Source organism: Pleurodeles waltl, chromosome 1_2 (assembly GCF_031143425.1).
Source record: "Pleurodeles waltl isolate 20211129_DDA chromosome 1_2, aPleWal1.hap1.20221129, whole genome shotgun sequence".
NCBI classification, from domain to species: Eukaryota; Metazoa; Chordata; class Amphibia; order Caudata; family Salamandridae; genus Pleurodeles; species Pleurodeles waltl.
Window position 1 is genome coordinate 585,954,893 of NC_090437.1, and position 22,724 is coordinate 585,977,616.

Sequence of the window (22,724 nt, forward strand, 5' to 3'; positions counted from 1 at the left end):
TTTAAAACAATATGCACCCTTTGAACACCTAATTTTGGAGAGAGTCTCATCTCTATCCTTACTACCAAATTGAAGGCATTGAATTTGTTGGCACTGTAGCATGACTTGGGAGACAGGTGGAAATTTATGTTGTGGTGGGAAGTGAGACCTGTGGTGGAACAAACTGTGTTGGTCCTCTGGATATTCACGTCTTCCTTTCTTTTCAGTTCCTGAGGATGGACTAAAAGAATTTACACTGGATACCCCACATGTTGTTCAGTGGAGTGGGGATTTGGAAGGGGGAGGGGTAGTTGCTCAGATTGGATGGACGAGTAATACCATTGCATTTGTTTGTTTTGGGCCATTCTTTCCGTAAGCTTAAGAATGGCTTTAGTGGTCTTTAAAATGCTGCTACTATGCATCTGCTGTGTATTATGCAAGAGTGATGCTGAATGTTATATTGTGTGTTCATTTGGTCTCAGCCATAAAATCGTCTATGTTAAAATGTGCACAAAAACAGTAGTAAAAAGATAAGGAGTGAAAAACAAAAATAATGTGAAGCAATATCGAAAAATGTGCCTGTATGTGTTAACTATAACAGTGTGTTGCACATTAACCACTATATTTGAGTTCCCTTTCCTTTAATCTGTGCTACCATGACAATGCACCATCGGAAGTGTAGTTCTGTAATAATGAGTTCAATTGTAAAACAGTGCTTTAAATATTTATAAAAGGTAAATTATGTTGAGGTACTGCCATGTCAACAAAACATATTAGCAAATAAATGTGTATGTACTTAAATTGCTATTCACTGTACTAGTAGCCAAATATTCACCCTACCACAGACGTAGGCAATGGCCCTGGTGCTGAAGGGTAGGAAGAAGTGAGGGAAAAAGTGCAAAGAATAGAGTAAGAAACATCACTTCCCTTCACTACCACCCCAACGCCTCCATCTGACATACTACCAGAAGTGAGTGATGTCAGACTATGTCAAAAAACACCTGACAAGGAAAAGCAACAACAGACATGCCCTAATGAACGAAAATATCATGGACACTAGGGCCAAAATTGCAGCCAGCTACCACATCCCATAGAAAGTTAGTGTCAGTGATGAATCAGGCAGTGGAATTATCTGACTTCATAAATTTAGAAAAATCAATGGAGACAAAGTATGGCAGAGATTAATCATAAACTGTCTTGGATTAGAAGTAAAGAAAAGGAAGCTGTCCATATGATTACAGAAAACATAGACAACCTAGCTAATATTACTAATGCCCACTGTACTGAATGACAAATGAAACTAACAAAAATAAGAACGCTGCAGCAATGCATGGATTTTGGTATAACTAGTCATTTGTAGTCTGTAGCTAAACTGGATTCTATGGCCATTATCCCATTATGGTGTACTGTAATGGCTGCAGGTCATACTTTCTGAATCAGTTTTGTCAGAGATATTTATTTCATTGCTTTACTTCAGGGGACATAATTTATATATTTTACATCGTCAAACAATTACTTTGGATGCCTTTAATTTGCTGATACATCACCACCTGAGAACATCATCCATCACTGACCCGTCACTACCTGTAACATCATCACTCCCTGCCCAGTAAAACCCCTCACAACACCTAAACTACACTCACCCCTGAAGCTTAACAGCCCTTTCTACCCCAAAAAATCCTCCATCCTTGAACCATAATACCACTCACTGCTCCTAACTCCAACCAACCATCTTAAACCTTAAAAACCCCTTTCTATGTCTGCACCCCATCCATTTCAAACCACATAAAAAACCTCAGCACACAGCCAAAATCAACCCATTCCTGAATGCTATAAAAACCCTCACCACCCTTAAACACCAGCCATCCATGGCCCATAAAATCTCCTCACCACCATAAACTATTCATCCCCGAAAACCCTTTTCTACATCTAAACTCCACCCTTCGCTTAATTCTTAAAGCCCCTCAACACCCTAAATCCCATCCCATCCTGAATCCTTAAAACTCTTCATCACTTCAGCTGCTACCCATAATTGAATCCTAAAAAACATCAACAGCCCTAAAACCTGCCCATCCATGAAACCTAAAACCCTCAACATCCTTACACTCCATCCATCCCTGAAACCTAAAAACACCTTGCATACCTAAACACCACCCATCTCTAAGCTCTAAAAAACCTTTCTATGCCTGATCTCCAATTATTCATGACCCCTAAAAAACCCTCATCAGCCTAAACATTACCCATCCCAGAACCCAAAAAGACCACAGTAATCCAACACTCCACCCAAGTTTAATGTAATGTTGTATTCTTCCTTAAAACTATCTTTCCTTTGAAATATTTCATTTAATTTTTTTGCTATTTTTATATTTTCCTAAAATGTTCTTTCCTTATGATTGGTTTTCCATGATTTGGTTTCCTCCAGTGTGGTTTCTCAGTATTCATTTTCCATTAATTCACACACATCAATGTTTTATGTGGACAGAGTAAAATCTACTCTGACAGGGTAAAACTTCCTTTGACAGCCCAGTGGAGTAGGTGCCATCGGAAGTAAGCCATTCAACTGTCCATCCTATTTGGAATGGGCTATCAGATGTCTTATTTTTTTTACTGCCGGCATCTGCATTTACTCCGTCTGCTAAGTCCTGAAACAGGCCCAGTAGGCAAAACAGTGGTTTGGAATGCTACTCCGAAGGATAGTCAGCATTTAAACTATATGCAAGCATTTGTCCTACCTTCCTTTTGGTTGTTTAATTGCCAGTGGTATGCCTGGAAACCTGAGACTGGCAAAGATTTCAAAGCCTACTACTACTAATGGTTGAGAATGATAAAAAAAAAAATGCATCCATTCAAGGAGTGTTTCTGTTGGTGCAGATGTGTTACTTTTTTGGTAAAGTGCTATATTTACATGGAAGTTACACTGTTTTGTGTCACCTGAAGAAAGTAAAACTGCTCAATATCTTCAAAGAAATACTACAGTTCTGCTCTTTCCATACATTGGCACACTTTGGGCTGCCTATCGTCAAAGCAGGTGCCATTAAGCATTAGTGCAAGGCTGTATGCATTATACTCAGGGTAGTGTTTTTTGCGGGAATAAATACTTTCCTCTACGTCTGCTGCAGAAAGCAGCACACAAGAAAAGAGAAATTAGCAAGAAGATATAAAGATTTTATGCTTGTTACACTAACCTCAGGCAGGCACACAGTTTAGGCACAAACCCCTGTCTAAAACTCTTTATTAAACATAGATGTGCATGACAATCCATGGATGACTGCACAGGAATGTCCATGCACCACCTATGGACTGCCTTCCTGACACAAAGTAACGCAAGACTGTGAGCTGCATTGGAAATTTATATATATGTGTCTTTCCTAATACCAAAAAGGATTTTGCATTGGGCTGAGACAAAAAGTTATTCAATTTCAAAGCAAGCTTTTTTGCAAATCTGGGCCTAAATATATTTAAGTTTGTGATTCATAAAATGAGCAAGCTAAAACCTCTTAGTAAATTTGGGATGATAAAAAAAACTGACACAGATATAGCCGTACCAAATCAAGGCCCCCCAGACTCCACTACATAGCCAAGAATGTTTCATGAGAAGGATGTCTGTTAGAAATGACCCTTTCTGCAGGGTCATCCCTAGGCTTTTTACCTTCCTACTCATGTTTTCTAACTCATTTTTGCTGCTTTTTAGGATTTTGGGCATTTTACCACTGCTGACCAGTGCTAAAGCACAAGTGCTCTGTTCTCTAAAACATCGCAACACTGGCTTATTCATAATTGGTTTTATTTAATTTACTTGGAAGTCGCTAGTAAAGTGCACTGCTTGTGTCCCAGGCCTCTACACTAGGGCCTGCAGCAGGGATTGTGTCTCCCACTACAGTAGCCTTTCAAACACATCTTAGGCCTGCCACTGCAGAGCCTTTGTTTGCAGTTTTAAACAGCCATTTCGACCTGGCAAGTGCAACAAATTCCATTTTATTACATGTAAGTCACCCCTAACATAGGCCATAGTTAGCCCTAGAGGCAGGATGCAGTGTACTTAAAGAAATGGATATGTGCTTTTAATTTTAACATGTCCAGGCAGTGAAAAACTGCTAAATGTGTTATACATATATGATAACATTGTGATTACCTTAAAACATCTTTTTAGTGTAACTCCCACTTGGGAAAATATAGAAATGTGGAGTTTTTGTACTTCTGGAATTTAAAATCACAACTTATTGTGAAGTCAGATTTTAAATTGTAAGTCTGAAAATGGCACTTTTAGAAAGTTGAAATTTTCTTACCTTGGGTGGCAGCTGGGCTCTGTGCATTCTCTCTAGGCAGCCATACACAATGGGAGGTTAGGCATGGCCTGATGGGCCTTCATGAACCATTAACTGGCTTGATGGGGGGGCTTACCACTGCCTCACACCTGCATAGACGTCCTATCCACCCACAATAAGGCTTAACAATTGTGTTGTGTCACTCCACTTAGCTTGGAGCCAGGACAGTACATTTCAAAGGAAGGTCTGGAGGTTCCTCCACCTCCCAGAATCAGGGCACCAAAATACAAATACTGGATCCCAAACCCCACCAAATCAGTTCTCCACTGCAACCAAGAGCACTCTTCCAGGAAGAAGGTCTGCTGTGTTGCCAGGAGGGACTGCCAGTCTGCAATGGCATTGTTGTGCTGGCTTACTTCTTCTGTGTGCTGCACTGTACGAGGGGCTGCCACTTTGCTGTTTGCTCTCCTGTGTGGGCCTGTTGTCTGCCACTGCTGTCCTGAAGTGAGAAGGACTGGAGTTGTACTCTACATTCTTGCACCCAAGAATCTCCAAGGGGTTGTTGGCTTGCCCTCTGTTCTTCTGCAGTCTCAGGAACATCAAAGACTGCTGAAACTCACCTGCAACAGCACTTGGACTGCATCTGTGAGTCTACCCTGCCAAGTGGTGCCACCCCAGTCCTGGACCCGAGAAAGTGGGTCTAAGGTTCTCTGCCTTCTGTGGTTTTCATCAGAACTGCTGTGAAGCGACACCAAGCCCCACTAAGCCTCACTGAACAGCTCCCTGGGAGCAATCAAAGTGATGCCAAAGCCCACAAACCCTTGCCACACAGCTTCTCGGAACCAACGCCAGACAACCTGAAGCCTTACAAAACAACACCATGTAGACTGCACTTTAGGATTTAAGGTGCCATGTCCAGCAGGCCCAAGAGGATCCCTGTAGTGAGCCTTCACTCCATCACGGTTAGCATGAACTTGTGACTTTGTCCCAGTCCAGTGTGACCAGATAGCCACTATTTGCGCTTTTTGATTCAATGCACTATTTTCACTGAAATCTTTAAAACTGCATATCTCAAGATCTACTTGTTGGAGTTTTTGTTGATTTGGTCTTGTTTTACTCTGATAAAGATTATCTATTGGTTTCTAAACTGGTGTTGAGTCTTTTGTGGTGTCTTTGACTGTGTTACTGTAATTAAATGTCACACATTGCCCCTTCAGGTAAGCCTGATTGCACTGTGCCATGCTACTAGGGGGTGAGCACAGCTTAATTTAGGGTATCTGGCTTACCTTGACTAGGATTGTGGTCTCTACATGGACAGGTGCATACCTCTGCTAACTAGAGATCGGATTTCTAACATTGTCATACCCCATATACCCCCCTAAACCTATACCTCTGTTTGTTAGTTGTTTTTTTGTTTTATTTAATTGCAGATGTTCAAAATTATTTGTTGAAGGGTTTGGTCTGCAACATTGAGTTCATACTTTTTAATTATTGTTAGTTGCTACACCTGAAAAAAGTATTATTTTGTTAAACAAAAAATATGTGTATATAAAATCCATCATAATTAAGTGTTTGTTTCCTACCTCAGAAGAAGTTCTCAGTGATTTGTAGCCTGCATTGCCTGCCCTCTGCAGCCATTGTTTCATCCTGTTGTGGTTGGGATAGTGGATGCACGTCATCTTTGTCAGATCTATCCTCGCCAACCACTATAGTACTTTCCCGGTGGCAATATTTTGCAAAAACAGGCATCTATGGTGCATGCAGTTAGTAGTGCAGTTGGTTGCAGCAGTATTAAGCTTCCATTGAAGTCTTAGGGGGTCATTACAACCTCGGCGGTCTTTTAACAAGACCGCCGAGGGACCGCCGTGTGGAAGACCGCCACTAGTGGCGGTTTGCCGCTCGGTGTATTATGACTGTTGGCTGCTCTCCGTCCTTTTCAGGACGGAGAGCCGCCAACAGCCATACTGGCGGGCGGCGGGCAAGTGGAGGTTGCTCCACCTCAACGGCAACAGAACACGCCCAGCGAATCACGTCCTGTGATTCGGCACGGCGGTGTTCTGTTGGCGGTGTGGTGTCGGCGGAGCAGCCCCCATGGCTCCCGTCCCCTCCCGGAGGATCGACGGATCAGGTAAGTTGATAGTCCGTTAGGAGAGGGGGGTGGGTGGGTGTTGTGTGGTGTGTGGGTGCATGGGGGTGTGCGTCTGTGTATGTAAAGGGGGTGTGTGAGTGCGTGTATGCTTGCGGGGGTGTTGATTGTTTTGGGAATGAGTGCGTGTATGTCTGTATGTATGTCTGTATGGATGTGTGTGTGTATGTCTGTACATGGGTGTGCGTGTCTGACTGTGTGTGTGGATGTAGGCATGTATGTCGGTGTGTGTGCGTGTGTGTGTTGGTGGTGCCTGCGTGCGTGTCATGTGTGTGGGAGTTGTGTGATGTTGGGGGTCGGGGTTGGGAGGGGGGCCCTGCCACCTTTGGGGGGTGGCACGGGTTGTGGGGGGTGTAGGGGAGGGAGTCGGGTGGGGATGGGGGAGACCCCTATGCTTACCGCCATGGATTTCATGGCGGTTCCTACCGCTGGAAATCCACGGCGGTAAGCCAGGTCAAAATACCGGCGGCGGTATTGTGACGCCCGCCGGGCTGGAGATCCAGGTCTCCAGCCCAGCGGTCATCTCCGCCCTGGCAGGCGGAACGGAGAAGCGGCAGATGACCATGTGATAACCGCCATGGTCATAATACTGAAAAAAAGACTGCCAGCCTGTTGGCGGTTTTACCGTCGCTTTAACACGGTCCGCCAGGGTTGTAATGACCCCCTTAATGTTTTACACCAAAAGCTGTGAACAGGACAAATCATATTTTTTTAACTTCTGAAGATGCTTTACCTCTGGGATAGATTTGTTACCTCACTTGGGTCTTATGTTTTACCTTGATACTTAGGGCATATTTATGAGTTCCTTGTGCTGCCATTTTGTCACCTTTTGTGACACAACTGCAGCACAAAATTCCAAATATATCTATGAGGCAACACAAAGCCACTTTGTGTGGCTTTGTACGGCCTCCTAAATATGGTATAAGGTAAGACATTGCAAATTGCTGCATTACCTTTCTCTGCGTTAGGAAAATGTTCCATGGGCATTGTGGTGAGTGGTCCCATGCAACACACATGGATTTTGACGCATGCCCAGACTTACAAGAACTTGTTAAACAAGGGGTATGTCTAAACCTTATGACTACCTAAGACAGGAGTAATGAGGAGAAATATCTTTATTGCTCCTCATTTATTCCTCTTTTCATGTGTGCTGCATTCTACAGCATACATAGAAAGAGGAAAATGACTCTCTGGATTGTTTTTGTTCAAGAAGATTCACAAAAATAATCCTGCATGCAACACAGGTACCCTTTCACCATGGAGCAAGGGTGACTGCATTGGAGCTCAGCAGCCCTTTGTGTGCCAGCTTTGATGCAGGGCAGCATAGCAAGATAAATATGCCCCCAAGTCCCTGATTTAGAGTTCAGCAGACAGGTTACTTCATCACAATCCGTGACAGATATCCCGTCTGCTGTATGTAGGACAGCACTGGAAATAGAAGCCAGGCATGGTTCGATGAGGTCAGATCTGCTGAAGCTTTTTTCTACAAAGAAAAAATCTTATAGGAGAGCAAGCCTAGACATCTTTCCTCCTTGTGGCATTCCATCCCTGGGGAAGCCTGAGAATTTTGTGCCTTACCTCCGGATTACTTCTTGGGGTTGTAAAATCACTTCTACTCACCCCTACAGTCCCTTTGTGCTCAGGTAAGCTGATTAGTATTTATGTCACTCTCTCGCTAGTGGAGAGGAGTTCTTGTTGGGAGACCTTTGGCCTGGCCTTCTTTCTTCCAGGGATCAGGCATAGTCTTCTTTCTTCATGGTATTGTCTTCTAGGTTCTAGAATGCTCTGAGGAGGTGGTGGTGAAGTGTCAGTCGTACACTGTGCACTGCCAAGTGATAAGAGAACTTCCGACCTTCCAATCCTGGCTACCTCTCATGGAATTCTTATAACCTTTTTCAAAGACTTCTTCTCTCCCTTTACCTAAGACCTTCCCAGATTTTCTCAACCAAATTGGCTCTAGTCTTCTCCAGATGTAGGAACATAGGGGGTCATTACAACATTGGCAGTAAAAGCTGCTTACCGCCGTGCAGAAGACCGCCAACACACCGCCACGGCCGTGGAATCCCACCACATCTATTATGACCCACATATCGGAATCCGCTGAAATTCAGACACCCACACAACTCCGTCACACCAAAGGTCAGTGATAAACTGGCGAAAACAAAACCTCCACCGTCACGCCAACAGAAACAAGCCCATGCTATTACGACCCACGAATCCACGCGGTGGTCTTTCAACCGCGGTATTCCATTGGCGGTACACACCGCCGCGCTCAAAATACACACACACATCTCCACCACATTGGACAATTCAAAATACACACACCTGATACACATACACACACCACTCCCACACACCCAATACAATATAAAACACACACCCACATCACCCACAAACCCCTACGACCAAAATATCTGAAAGAAGACCAGAGAGAGACAACAGCAACAGCCAACCCCACCACACAGAGGCACACAACACCATCACCCATACAACATCCACGCTCAAAACACCCCACACCACCACACATCACCACGCTCATCAACACATACACCACCCCACACATCACCTACACCACCCCATGTCACGCCAAAGACACCCCAGGTTTTCCGAGGAGGAGCTCAGGGTTATGGTGGAGGAAATCCTACGGGTAGAGCCACAGCTATTTGGAGCACAGGTGCAGCACACCTCCATAGCCAGGAAGATGGAGCTATGGCGAAGAATCGTGGGACAGCATCCAAGAAATCGGGAGGACATCCGGAAGAGGTGGAACGACCTACGGGGGAAGGTGCGTTCTGTGATATCCAGGCACAACATCGCGATTCAGCGGACTGGCGGCGGACCCTCACCTCCTCCCCCACAACTAACAACATGGGAGGAGCAGGTCTTGACCATCATGCATCCTGAGGGCCTCGGAGGAGTCGGTGGAGGATGGGACACTGGTAAGTCAAATCTTAACTATCATATCCCCCACCCTACCTGCACGCTATCTCACACCCCCACCCTCACCCCCTCCCCTATCACGCCAAATCCTCACTAATGTACTCAATACACAAACCACACATCCCAACACCAAGCCCTGCATGCAACACCAAAGCATGGTCACCCTTCACTAAAGCATGCCCACAGCACATACCCTTAACACCCCCCCCAACCATCATCACACAAGCCCCCACACTGGAATGCTAGCACTGGGGTACATGCTCACCCACCTATTGCACAGAATGACACACAGACATGCAATAATCATGCTTTTATACCCCTGCAGGACCACTACCCAACGTCACCAGACAGGAGGGTCCAGACATCTCTACCCCACCCACAGAATAGGCCCACAGTGATGACAGCAGCTCTGGCCAACTGGATCCAGATGACCAGCCCGGACCATCGTGGGCCTCGGGACAGTCGGTCCCCCTTGCACAGGCACAGCCCAACACTGACCTTCCACCCTCTGGTAACACCAGCACAGCACCCACCCAGCGGGCCCATACCTCTGTACCCACGACACGTCAATCAGTGGTGTGTCCACCACTACAGGGAACCCAGGGTAACCCACCACCCCAACAACAACAGGGACCTGGGGGCAGTGGTAGTGGGCACAAGGTCCAGGGGACGGAGGCACTGGAACACAGGGGAACTGGGAGGGCTGCTGTGCGACAGGGGGCGGACAGGCCAAGGGAACCCACTCTCCACGAGGCCCTCTCCTCCATCATGGGACCATACCACCACTCCCAGGAGATGATGGCGACGGTCCTGGCCAAGTTTCAGGAGACCCAGCGCCTGCAGGACGAACAGAATTAGGGATTCAGGGAGGAGCTTAGAACCATCAGCTCCGCCCTGGGCACCATCGTAGGGGTGCTGAAGGAAACACAAAAGACCATGAGGGACACCGTGGCACTACAAGAGGCCTGTGACACTAGCATGGACGATGAACTGCCCACCACCTCCGCCGGCGCTAGTGGACAGGGCGCCTCGCCACAGGACCACCACACCAGCACCCCACCCCCTGCAGACGGAGAACCACCCCGCAAGCGGTCCCTGAGATCTGGGAACAGAACAGAGCAAGATGGCAAGACACCCGCCAGGAAATGAGACCACCCTGATTGTCCTCCCACTTTGTTACCCTGTCCAGATTGGAACTGCTCCAGCTCCACTTCCTATGCCCATATGGGCAATGCACCTGTATGACTAATAGACTGGACTCTGCCATGGACATTCCTCCACCATCACCCATCACCCTTTTGCCACCCCCTCCAATAATTAGCACTTCAATAAACACCCTTGAACCACAAAACAATCTGGAGTCAGTCGGTGATTATGAAAATTTGTATTAACTATGACAATGGCAAAATCTGTTCGAAAATCTGTTGTCAACATACCTATGTCACACATCACAAGTCCAAGAAGGATGCAAGCAAATGACACACGTTGGTAACCACACCTGTGAAACCGTAATGGAAATGTACAACTCAGTTACCATATACTGCTACTAATTGACAGAAAGGATAGAGGTAGAAGTGTGAAAGTGAATGTGATAGTTAAAACATTGTTCTCACCTGTGTGTCACTGGAAATATTGCTGTATGACTGACTCCCTGTTGTCTATGTCTTCTTCCTCAGCTTTATCCTCATCACTGTCCACAGGCTCCACAGGCTCCACAGCTGCCACAACACCGTCATCTGGACCATCCTCCTGCAGAAAAGGCACCTGGCGTTGCAAAGCAAGATTGTGAAGCACGGAGCAGGCGATGATGATCTGGCACACCTTCCTTGGTGAGTAGAATAGGGAACTACCTGTCATATGGAGGCACCTGAACCTGGCCTTCAGGAGGCCGATGGTGCATTCGATCACCCTCCTAGTCCGCCCATGGGCCTCATTGTAGCGTTCCTCTGTCCTGGTCCTGGGATTCCTCACTGGGGTCAATAGCCAGGACAGGTTGGGGTAACCAGAGTCCCCTAATAGCCACACACGGTGCCTCTGGAGTTGACCCATCACATACGGGATGCTGCTATTCCGCAGGATGTAGGCGTCATGCACTGAGCCAGGGAACATAGCATTCACCTGGGAGATGTACTGGTCTGCCAAACATACCATCTGTACATTCATCGAATGATACCTCTTCCGGTTCCTGTACACCTGTTCACTCCTGCGTGAGGGGACCAGAGGTACATGGGTGCCATCAATGGCACCTATGATTTTGGGGATATGTCCCAGGGCATAGAAGTCACCCTTCACTGTAGCCAAATCCTCCACCTGAGGGAAAACGATGTAGCTCCTTACGTGTTTCAGCAGGGCAGACAACACTCTGGACAGCACGTTGGAAAACATAGGCTGGGACATCCCTGATGCCATGGCCACTGTTGTTTGAAATGATCCACTTGCAAGGAAATGGAGCACTGATAGCACCTGCACGTCAGGGGTTATTCCTGTGGGATGGCGGATTGGTGAGATCAGGTCTGGTTCCAACTGGGTACACAGTTCTTGAATTGTGGCACGGTCAAACCTGTAGGTGATGATCAAATGTCACTCCTCCATTGTTAACAGGTCCACCAGTGGTTGGTACACCAGAGGATTCCGCCATCTCCTCAAATGTCCCAGCTGACGGTGCCTAAGAAGGACAACAGCGACCACAGAGTCAACAAAATCCCAGGTATGTACCCACAGCTACACAGAATACGACACCAAATACAAAACTCATCCTGTATGTGTGTTGAGTGTAGGCCTAGGTATGTGTGACGCAGTAGTAAATGAAGCCATGTGGGCCCCTGAAATGGCGGCTGCCTGACCTCTCAAGTGGGACAATGGGGTGTGAGGTATCTGCGCTGGCGTTTTACACCGTCGCGGTAGGCAGTCGTAGACCGCGGCGCAATGCTGCATTGGTTAACATTGGACCCTATGGGTCCCAGGAGCCAATGACGAAGTACACCGGCGGTGATGATACGCACCGCCGCGGACGTCACTGCCATTTTCTATCTGTTTAATCACTCGATACCTGATCTTCGACAGGAGAGGACCTATACTGCAAGTGCTGCTGTGACCTCGGTCTGGAAGAGACAATGGCTGCTGTGTCTGGGGAAAGGGCCCCTGATTTCATTGCTGAGGAGTTGGAGAAGCTAGTCGACGGGTTCCTCCCCCAGTACACGCTACTCTACGGTCCTCCAGAACAACAGGTAAGTACACAGGGAGCACGTTGTATGGGCTATGCTGGGTGGAGAGGGCTGGATGTCAGTAGCAAGGGGGCAGAATTAAGCGACCATGAAGGACTGTGAATGCATGTGCCACATGGCAAGGGTAGGGATGGGGGCCAGTCACTTCGATGGTGCACTTGTTAACGACTTCTCTTCTTCCCCTGTACATGTTATGTAGGTCAGCGCCCACCAGAAGAAGGACATTTGGCATGCCATCGCCAAGGATGTCCGGACCCTGGGGGTCCACCAGAGACGGGGCACCCACTGCCGTAAAAGATGGGAGGACATTCACCGCTGGAGCAAGAAGATGGTGGAGGCTCAGCTGGGGATGGCCTCCCAACATGGGAAGGGTGCCAGTCGCACCATGACCCCCCTGATGTTCCGGATCCTGGCGGTGGCCTACCCTGAGTTGGATGGGCGCTTGAGGGCATCACAGCAGACACAAGGGGGTGAGTACAACATTATTCTGCGGATTTTGCGCACAGTGGAGGGGTCTGGGTGGGGGAGGAGGGCTGTGGGTTCCCCTAGGCCAGGGCGAGTTAGGTAGGCTAGGCCCCTCCGTAATGCATGCCATGTGGCACTCCACCCCACCTCTGTAGAGTGCCAAGAACAGGTATACATGCCCCTGTGTCATCTATGTGTGCAGAAGTCCACTATAGCCATGTAGGCCAGATCCCAGGAATTGCATCTGTAGAGGCCAAGAGCACGGCGTAGTGCAGGGGGCTGCTGTGTCTGTATTATCCGCCAACGGTAGCGGTAAGCCATGCACTCAACCTGTCTTTCTTCTATCGTCCCCCCCCCCTTTTTGTGCTTTCCCTGTTCTTTTGTGCATCAGCATCATCAGGCGGAGGTACAGTGGCACCGGAGCACGGGGGAGCTGCATCCCACATGGCCATGGAAGGCCACACCACAGACTCTGAATACACCAGTGGGATAGAGGGCAAGGGGAGCTTCACGTCGGTCACTGGATCACCAAACAGCGACACGGACTCGTCCGCCGATTGGAGCTCCCTTGTGGTAGCGGCACCATCTGTGCCCCCCACTTCTACAGGTACAGCCACCACCCCCCCTACCAGCACTGCCCTCCCAGCAGCCCCTCAGCCTTCGCTCCGTGCCCGCTCACCCAGGAGGGTGGGCATCACCTTCGCTCCAGGCACCTCAGGCCCTGCCCCAGTCACCCGCTGCCCTCAGGCCTCCTCCTCACTCACTGTTGGGCAGTCTACCATTGTGAATGCCATCCAGGGTGTAGAAAGGGAGTTGCAACACGGTAATGCATTCCTGGAGGGCATTCATTCTGGTCAGGCTGCCCTTCATCGAACCCTGCAATCTCTGGCCTCAGCACTGATGGCAGCCATTGTCCCTGTGTCTAGCCTCCCCCCTCCAACTTCCTCCACCCAGACCCAATCCCCTGTACCCCAGCCTATCCCAAGCACACCATCAGACAAGCATGCACACACCCCAACACACAAAAGTAGCTTAGGCAAACATAAGCACCACACATCCCACAGGCACTCACACAAGCATCACCCACATACAGACACAACAACATCCACTGCCTCCACTGTGTCCCCCTCCTCGTCATCTTCCTCCTCCCTCCTCGTGTCGTCTACACTCTCACCTGCATGCACTATATCTACAGGCACTAGGACTCGCACCAGAACACCCAGCACCACACACCGCTCACCTGCACTCACCACCCCCACTACCATTTACACGTCCCCTGTGTCCACTCCCAGTGTGTCTGTGACACCCCCTCCCAAAGTACACAAACGCGGGCACCCACACACCCAACATCCATCCACCTCACGACAGCCTCCAGTACCTGCACCCAAATCACCTAAAGTGACACCTCCTACAACCACCTCCTCTTCCTCCACTCCCAGACCCCCTCCAGCTACCCATCCCAGTGTTCGTCAGAAACTCTTCCTCAGCGACGTTGACCTCTTTTCCCCCACCCCCACCCCTCCAATTCATAGGTCCCGTAGTAGCACCTCAGCCAAAAAAAGTCCGGTACCAGTGGTGCGTGTTAAAGGTGTGTGGAGTGCACCGGCCACCAGGGCAGCCAGTGTGACATGGAGCCAAAGCACTGCCAGTCCACCCCCTGTAAAGCACCTTAAGTTGGAAAGTGGCCCACGGGAGAGGGTGAAGACTCCTGGCGGAAAAACAGCTCACAAGGGTCCCGGGGGGAGTGCTGAGTCTGCTGTGACTCCTCCCAAGGTGTTGAAGGGGCAGAAGAAGTCTCCAAAGTCTGGGAAGAGCAGCACGGCGGAGAAGGCCGCTATCCTCCCCGCCGGTCTGGACGCCACCGCCAGCAGTATCGTCACAGGTCCGGAGACCACCACCGGAGTCAGTGCCCTGGAGGGCACCAGTATCGTCACAGGTCAGGAGACCACCGCCGGAGTCAGTGCCCTAGAGGGCATCAGTGCCCTGGAGGGCACCAGTATCATCACAGGTCAGGAGACCACCGCCGGAGTCTGTGCCCTGGAGGGCGCCAGTATCGTCACAGGTCAGGAGACCACAGCCAGAGTCTGTGCCCTGGAGGGCACCAGTATCGTCACAGGTCAGGAGACCACCGCCGGAGTCAGTGCCCTGGAGGGCACCAGTATCGTCACAGGTCAGGAGACCACCGCCGGAGTCAGTGCCCTGGAGGGCACCAGTATCGTCACAGGTCAGGAGACCACCGCCAGAGTCAGTGCCCTGGAGGGCACCAGTATCGTCAGTGCCCTGGAGGGCACCAGTATCGTCACAGGTCAGGAGACCACTGCCGGAGTCAGTGCCCCTGGAGGGCACCAGTATCGTCACAGGTCAGGAGACCACCGCCGGAGTCAGTGCCCTGGAGGGCACCAGTATCGTCACAAGTCAGGAGAGCACCGCCAGAGTCTGTGCCCTGGAGGGCCATGGTGAAGACCGCTGAACAGGGCAAAGCACCGCCATGGCAAAGCACCGCTGAACAGGCCAAAGACCGACATGGTGAAGACTGCTGAACAGGGCAAAGACCGCCATAGTGAAGACTGCTGAACAGGGCAAAGACCGCCATGGTGAAGACCGCTGAACAGGGCAAAGCACCGCCATGGCAAAGCACCGCTGAACAGGCCAAAGACCGACATGGTGAAGACCGCTGAACAGGGCAAAGTCCGCCATGGTGAAGACCGCTGAACAGGGCAAAGCACCGCCATGGCAAAGCACCGCTGAACAGGCCAAAGACCGACATGGTGAAGACCGCTGAACAGGGCAAAGACCGCCATGGTGAACACCGCTGAACAGGGCAAAGCACCGCCAAATCAAGCATCGTTAGCCCATGTGCAGCTGGGACAGTGACGGAACAGGGCCCGTCACGGGGAGCGTGATGCACTCTGGGCACCAGTCCCCCTCCAGAACCAGTGGAGACCTGCATCCACTCTGTCTGTCCTTCACAGGATGAAGCACTCTGTGCACCAGTCCCCCTCCAGAACCAGTGGAGACCTGCATCCACTCTGTCTGTCCTTCACAGGATGAAGCACTCTGGGCACCAGTCCCCCTCCAGAACCAGTGGAGACTGTTATCCACTTGAGAGACTGTGGCTTTGCACTCCCCAGGATGGTACAGTGGGCAACCCACCCACTGTAGAGACTTGAGAGACTGTGGCTTTGCACTCCCCAGGATGGTACAGTGGGCAACCCACCCACTGTTATCGAGTTGAGAGACTGTGGCTTTGCACTCCCCAGGATGGTACAGTGGGCAACCCACCCACTGTTATCGAGTTGGGAGACTGTGGCTTTGCACTCCCCAGGATGGTACAGTGGGCAACCCACCCACTGTAGAGACTTGAGAGACTGTGGCTTTGCACTCCCCAGGATGGTACAGTGGGCAAACCACCCACTGTAGAGACTTGAGAGACTGTGGCTTTGCACTCCCCAGGATACATCAATGGGCATGGAGCCCCGTCGTGGATCTGGCGCGGTGCTGTAATCCGGCTGAGGTGCCCCCCCTTCTCTTCCCCCTGAGGTGCCTGTTGTATTTCTATCTGATGCCCCTGCAGTGTTCTCTCCGTTTGTGGACAGGTATCTAGTGTGGGCCTCGCCCATGCATTTTGGGCCCAGTGGTCCACGGACATTGAAATGTGCATACCTGCACTACTAATCGTGATGTATGTATTTGGAAAGTGTATATCTATCTGTATATAGTAGGTTACTGTATTTTGATACATTACAGTGTTTGAACTGATTTTGTTTTGTCTTTGCATTCTTCCGGAGGGGTTGGGGGTTGTTACTGTGCTGTTTGGAACTGCATTGGTGTGTGTGTTGTAGTGTGCGAGGGTCGGGTTGGGGGTGGGGGTGTTGCATGTGTGTCCCCCTGACTTTTGCCTCCCCCATCCCCTATGTCGTAGGTGCAGTACTCACCGTTGTCTTCGGCGCCTACGTTGCTGGTGATCGTACAGGAGCAGGAAGACAAGCGCAGGGAGTATTTGTAGTTCGGGCTCCATGGTAGCCTCCTTCCGTCGTAGAGTGTGTTCAGGTGAGCGTTTTCCCATTGCAAAAGCTGTTCCCGCCGTGTTTTTATCCACAGTGAATCTGCCCCGGAAAAGGTGGCGGATTGGCGGGTTGTGATACTGTGGGCGGTACTTTGTCTTCCGCCTGTCTGTTGGCGGTTACCGCCGCGCTGCTTGTCTGTACCGCCGTGGCGGTCGGAGTGTTAAAGTGGCTGTCTATGTTGGCGGTTTCCGCCACGGTCATAATTCCCTTTTTTTGTCCGCCGGCCTGTTTGCCGTATTACCGCAGCTTTAACACCGTCCGCAAGGGTTGTAATGACCACCATAGTCTCTCTTTATTGCAACCTTCCTATGGAGAGGATGTGCCTTCTCTTTTGTCAGCTATAGATCTGGACTTCACTCCTGATTGGGCAACAGAGAGACTAGGGTGGCTCTGAGAATTCATGGTTCCAGTTTCTGACAGCCCCATTTGGGGTATTTTGTGTTGACAGTTTTCCTGTCCTCCCAGATGGCTAATGCTTGCTGTGTGGCCACTTTTAACAGTAGTCCTGCCTTCCTGATGCCAGAGGCCAAGCCATCATATTTGAAGGGGATGGTCATTTGCCAGGAATGTGTATTCAGACTCTGGAGCAGTACTAAACCAGTTTTCTCTCAGGCAGCACACAGCACACTTTGCTCATGTTACTTTTGCATATAGATTATCTACAACCTACTCACTTTTATCGTTAAATTATTTAGATAACTAAGTGGAAACAACTGTATTGAGTGTTTTACCATTTTCTCAATTGAAGACAAGAAAAACAGTTTTTATTATTAAACCAGCCTATTCGAGAATAATGTAGCTTCACCCACACACCGGGAAAACATTTATTTTGTAGCTGTTCACTATTTCTAGTATACCCCACTTTTAGGAATTAAGTACCCATGCACAGTGGGCTTACAAGGCATGCTTTAGGGGTGATTTAGCTGATAGATAAAAGAAGCCTTGTCTGCTTGGTAAAGGCGCATTTCCTATCCATGTTTCACTGCAATACGTTTAAACTGCAGCTCAACCAGAGCACAATGCTGCACTTGGAAACCATGCAATTGTGCCATACAAGTGGGTGGCCCACACATGATACTGAACTTCACTGACAGAAGCCCAATTTCTGCACCAAAGTATAATATGCACAGATTCATATTACCAGTTGTAATATATAGTATCACCCTAAAGCTGCAGCACTAATTCAGACACCCTAGGTGTGACAGTGTGGAAACATGTCTCCCACACTGACACTTCAGGCTGGCAGAGCATTTCTCAACTCCTAACTCAACTTTGCTATTTGAACTAATGTCAAAGCCCAAACCTCCCTTTATAATAAATATAAGACACCCCAATAGCAGGCATATTGAGTCCTAAGGAAGGGTGTAATATATTTCAGAGCAGGATATGTATTTTTATATGTCTGAATGGTAAAAAACGCAAATTGTTGTTTTTACTGTGGAAATGTAAGCGATTACAGAGTTACACAGTGATAACTCAGCTGTGTAACTTCTGAATGGGACTACTAAAATTGATACTTCAAGGTATCAAAATGATTGTTGCATTAAACCCGGCTTGATGCCTAAGTCAAATTTATTGTAACCTTTAATTAAATGCAACTTTTAGACAGTTGCTGTTCTGTTGCCCAAGTCGTTGTGTGGCCACTCACAAATGCTGACTCAAAACAGTCTTCTGCCCTCCTGGGGAGAAGTGTGGCCAACTCCCAGGAGTAGGAACAATACAGGCCACCTAGTGGAGAAAGTGTCACCTATCCCCAGCAGGTTACCGCACAAGGTGTGAGCTCAAAAGGTGAGCTTCAAAAGGGAAGTTGCCTTTGAAGGGCAAATGCTGAACACACATGAGCGGGGCTGCTCATTTGTTTAAGGTAGATGGGTTGATGTTGGGGACAGAGGGGGAAACCAGGTGCTGAATTGTTTTTGTTTGAGAGATGAGTCCTGCCATGTGGGAGTGGGCAGAAGAGTGCACTCATGGGTATTGATGCTGCACATCGCAGGAAGGCATCAACAGGCAGTGAGGGTCCTAGTAGCCCATTGGCTAGACACTCTACCTCCCCTGAGGGCACATTCTGGACATAAATATGGCACCCCTGGCACCCAAACTTCACATCTCATCTTGACTGGAGATGCCACGAAGAATGACTGGCCTGATAATCCCTGAACCTTTTCAAAGACAGGCTCCAGTGAAGACAGGACTGCACCTGCTGATCCCTTGACAAGCAAAGAAAGGACTGCACCTGTGGTGCCTGGCTCATAGAAAAATTGCTCGTGAGCCCCAGACAGAAAAGGCAAGCTTCAAGAGTAAGTTGACTGACTTACTGTTACAGCACTAGGGCCACAAAAGCTGCAGGAACAGGTTCTGACCAGTCAGTAGCCACAATAACCTGTTCACCACTGACAACCGACGTGCAAGCAGGATGACCAATTACCAATGCTCAAAAGGTGCACCGAGCCTGCCGAACTAAGGAGAGTCACAAGTGCAGTTTGGTCATCCAAGATAGACACTAGTATTCATCAAAGGGAACCACTGGTTTCAGAGTAACCGGAGACCAGTAGTCCAGTGGCAACTGGACTTTTGCTGAACAAAATAAGAATTCAGGGGACATCCACCTCTGTGGCCAACGTCACCCCACCTAGACCGTGGACCTGGGAATAGCCCAGGAAGACCACAATAGCACAGCATCCTCAATATTTTAAAGCATCTTCAACATCCTGCATCAATTTCATAAGGACTGCTCCATTGAATTCTCTAGCAGCTCCCCCATGGCGCCTGGAACTGGAATTGAGACTTCTCCGGTGCCAAGGCAACTGTCCCACTACTCTTCACTGGCCTGCCTGACCTTCCTCTTGTCAAATGTGGTCGCCCAAAGTGGGCTGGAGTAACCAAACATAACTATTTAAAAGTGTTTAAAAAAATTCCAAACTTTGCGGTTACACTACTTGTTTGTGATTTTGATTGAAAAGCTGAGTCTTACGTCTTAATTAAAAATCTGTATCTCCGGACCCCTCAAGTGGATTTTGTTCATTTTGATGTCTAAAAATGAATAAAAACAAGATCCATTTTTAACAATTGGTGTCATATTTCATTTGTGTTGAGGAACTTTCTTATTTCATTGTGTTGGTACTTCTAAATGCTTTACAGTTATTCCTTTTTTAAATCTGCCTGCTTGAAGCCACAGCTACCCAGATTTGAAATATGATTTAACAAATAAGGCAGACTAAACCCAAACTGGTTTTGTGCGAGTATTCCACAATGAGGTTGAACACAATCCACCACATTCTTCACACCAGTAAAAGCAGGATCCTCAAAAAGACAAAAAATCTGGGATGACTATTCAGAAACGGTGATTTCCCACACATGGTCACTATGATATTGCAAAATATCACATGGTAGAAAATCTTGCAGGTAATCGTCATTGTAAATGTTGCAGCACAGTCTTCCAGTCATTCACCTTTTGCCTTTTTACTTGTTGTGCCTTCAGAGATGGTTAATGAAAGTACACAGACTACTTATACCTACCAAAAGACAAACACATTTTATCAGTTGTTACTTTAGAAGTTGACTAAACCTTATAACCCAACTCTATACATAGGCCAACTACATTAGGAATTTGACATTCAGGGAAAATGCCCTCATCCTTAGCAAAACCTTTACCCAACTTATTAATTTCCTTGAGAAATAGAGCATCAAGAGCATCAAGAGGACACCTTTTGAAATTACTGGAATTAGGAGACTTGCATTTGTTGATACTTAATATAATTTATTTTTATGTTTGATGTGTGCTTATCCTATTTCTCTGGCAAGTGTCAACTGTATCTCAGAACAATAGCCATTTGTGTTATTCTCCAACATGTAATTATCCAACTATAGTTCCAGTTTTTAATGCATTTATCCTTTTCATTAAGTTAAGTATAACAATAATAACACAAATGTTAATATACATATGCACTTAAAACGTTGAAACAAAAAGGTAAATCTTAAAAGCTGGATTCTCTAGACTACTGATCAACCAGTAATATTGGAACTTGGCAAGAAGCATAGCTCATGGAATAAATAGCAATTGTAGAAGTTGATCGATGCACAAATATGTTACTGCGCCGATCACCAGGTGTTCATCTTATAGTAACTTCCTTCATAGATTTATTTTTTGATTGGTATTATACCTTGTTATAACATGTTCTCTCAAGTTCTGTTGCATCACACAGTGGCATTACTTGCCGAGACAACACCAATTATTATAAACGTATGAAGCACGTTATTCATATGAATGTATCCACAGAATGTAAAAGGCCTACCTCTATGGTACTCAGCATTTAATATTCATTATATTAGACAAGGCCTATGTATTTTTAGTGGTTGCTGTTGGTGGCTAGAGATGTTCGAGATGCTTGTAGGACCGGAAGACAATTCAAAATACGGAGTAGGAGTACTTCGTCAGGGCGACAGGCCTCTCTGTCTCCCTGATAGAGTCAATACTGCACTCTGATGTCTAAATAAGGCCCTCTGTCCTCATTAAACGCTACACATGCCTAAGGCTGGAAAATAAGTTTGCCTTCTTTGAAATTCTCAAATATCTTCTTGATAGTAGAGCAATTTCAATAGGTAAATAATGCTGTATTTAAATCAAGCAAATGACACAACTTTTTCCAAACCTAAAGTCGTTCTTATTAAAATAGTTCAGGAATGTGACTTAATATACTTTAACGCCAATATCTCCGCCTAAAGTAACGATTCATTAGCATTATCTTGTCGCAAAAGACCAAGGGCCAGATGTATGAATCTGGCCCAGTGCGATTCGGTAATTGCGATTTTTAGAAATCGCAATTACCGAATCGCAAAGGGCCATGTATCACATTTGCGATTCGGTAATTGCGATTTCTTAAAAATCGCAAATGCAATTACCGAATCGCAAATTGTGATACAGGCCCCATTCGCAGCTATGGGCCTGTTGGCCCATAGCTGCGAATTTTTTGCATTTTCGCAAATTGAGATTTCTGAAACAGAAATTGCAATTTGAGAAAATCAAAGGGGCAGGGTGCTGAGGGCCTAAGGCCCCCTCTCCTGCAACCCATTTTTTTTTTTTTACACATGTAAAGGACACACATGCCAAAAGGGCATGTGTGCTTTACATTTCAAATTTAAAAATGCAGTTTTACTGCATTTTTAAATTTTGCACCAGGTTACCACCTGGTTGCTGGACATGGTATTTTGCAATTTGCGATTTTTTGCAGAATTGCTTTGCGACCTGGATTTTGCGAATCGCAAATTGCGATTTGCAAAATTCAGGTCGCAACGCAGAAAATCGAAATTTTTGCGATTTTCGGTATTTGGTCTGCGAATGCATTTGATGCATTGCAGACCCCGATTTTGCACTCGCAAACGGCCGATTTCGCTGTTTGCGAGTGCAAAATCGGATGATACATCTGGCCTCAAATTCTAACAATATCTGTGCTTGGGAGGCCATTCTGGGAAGACCACAAAGGGGCCAGAACGTATAACATTGCAGCAGGTCCTGACAAAATGAGTGATATCCCAGAAAACTTTGCCATCATACCTTATTGTTGGCAGTAATTTTGCTATTGTCTCATTTACAGTTCGACCTACTAACGTCAACAAGATTATAGGAAGTCTTAAGTTTTTT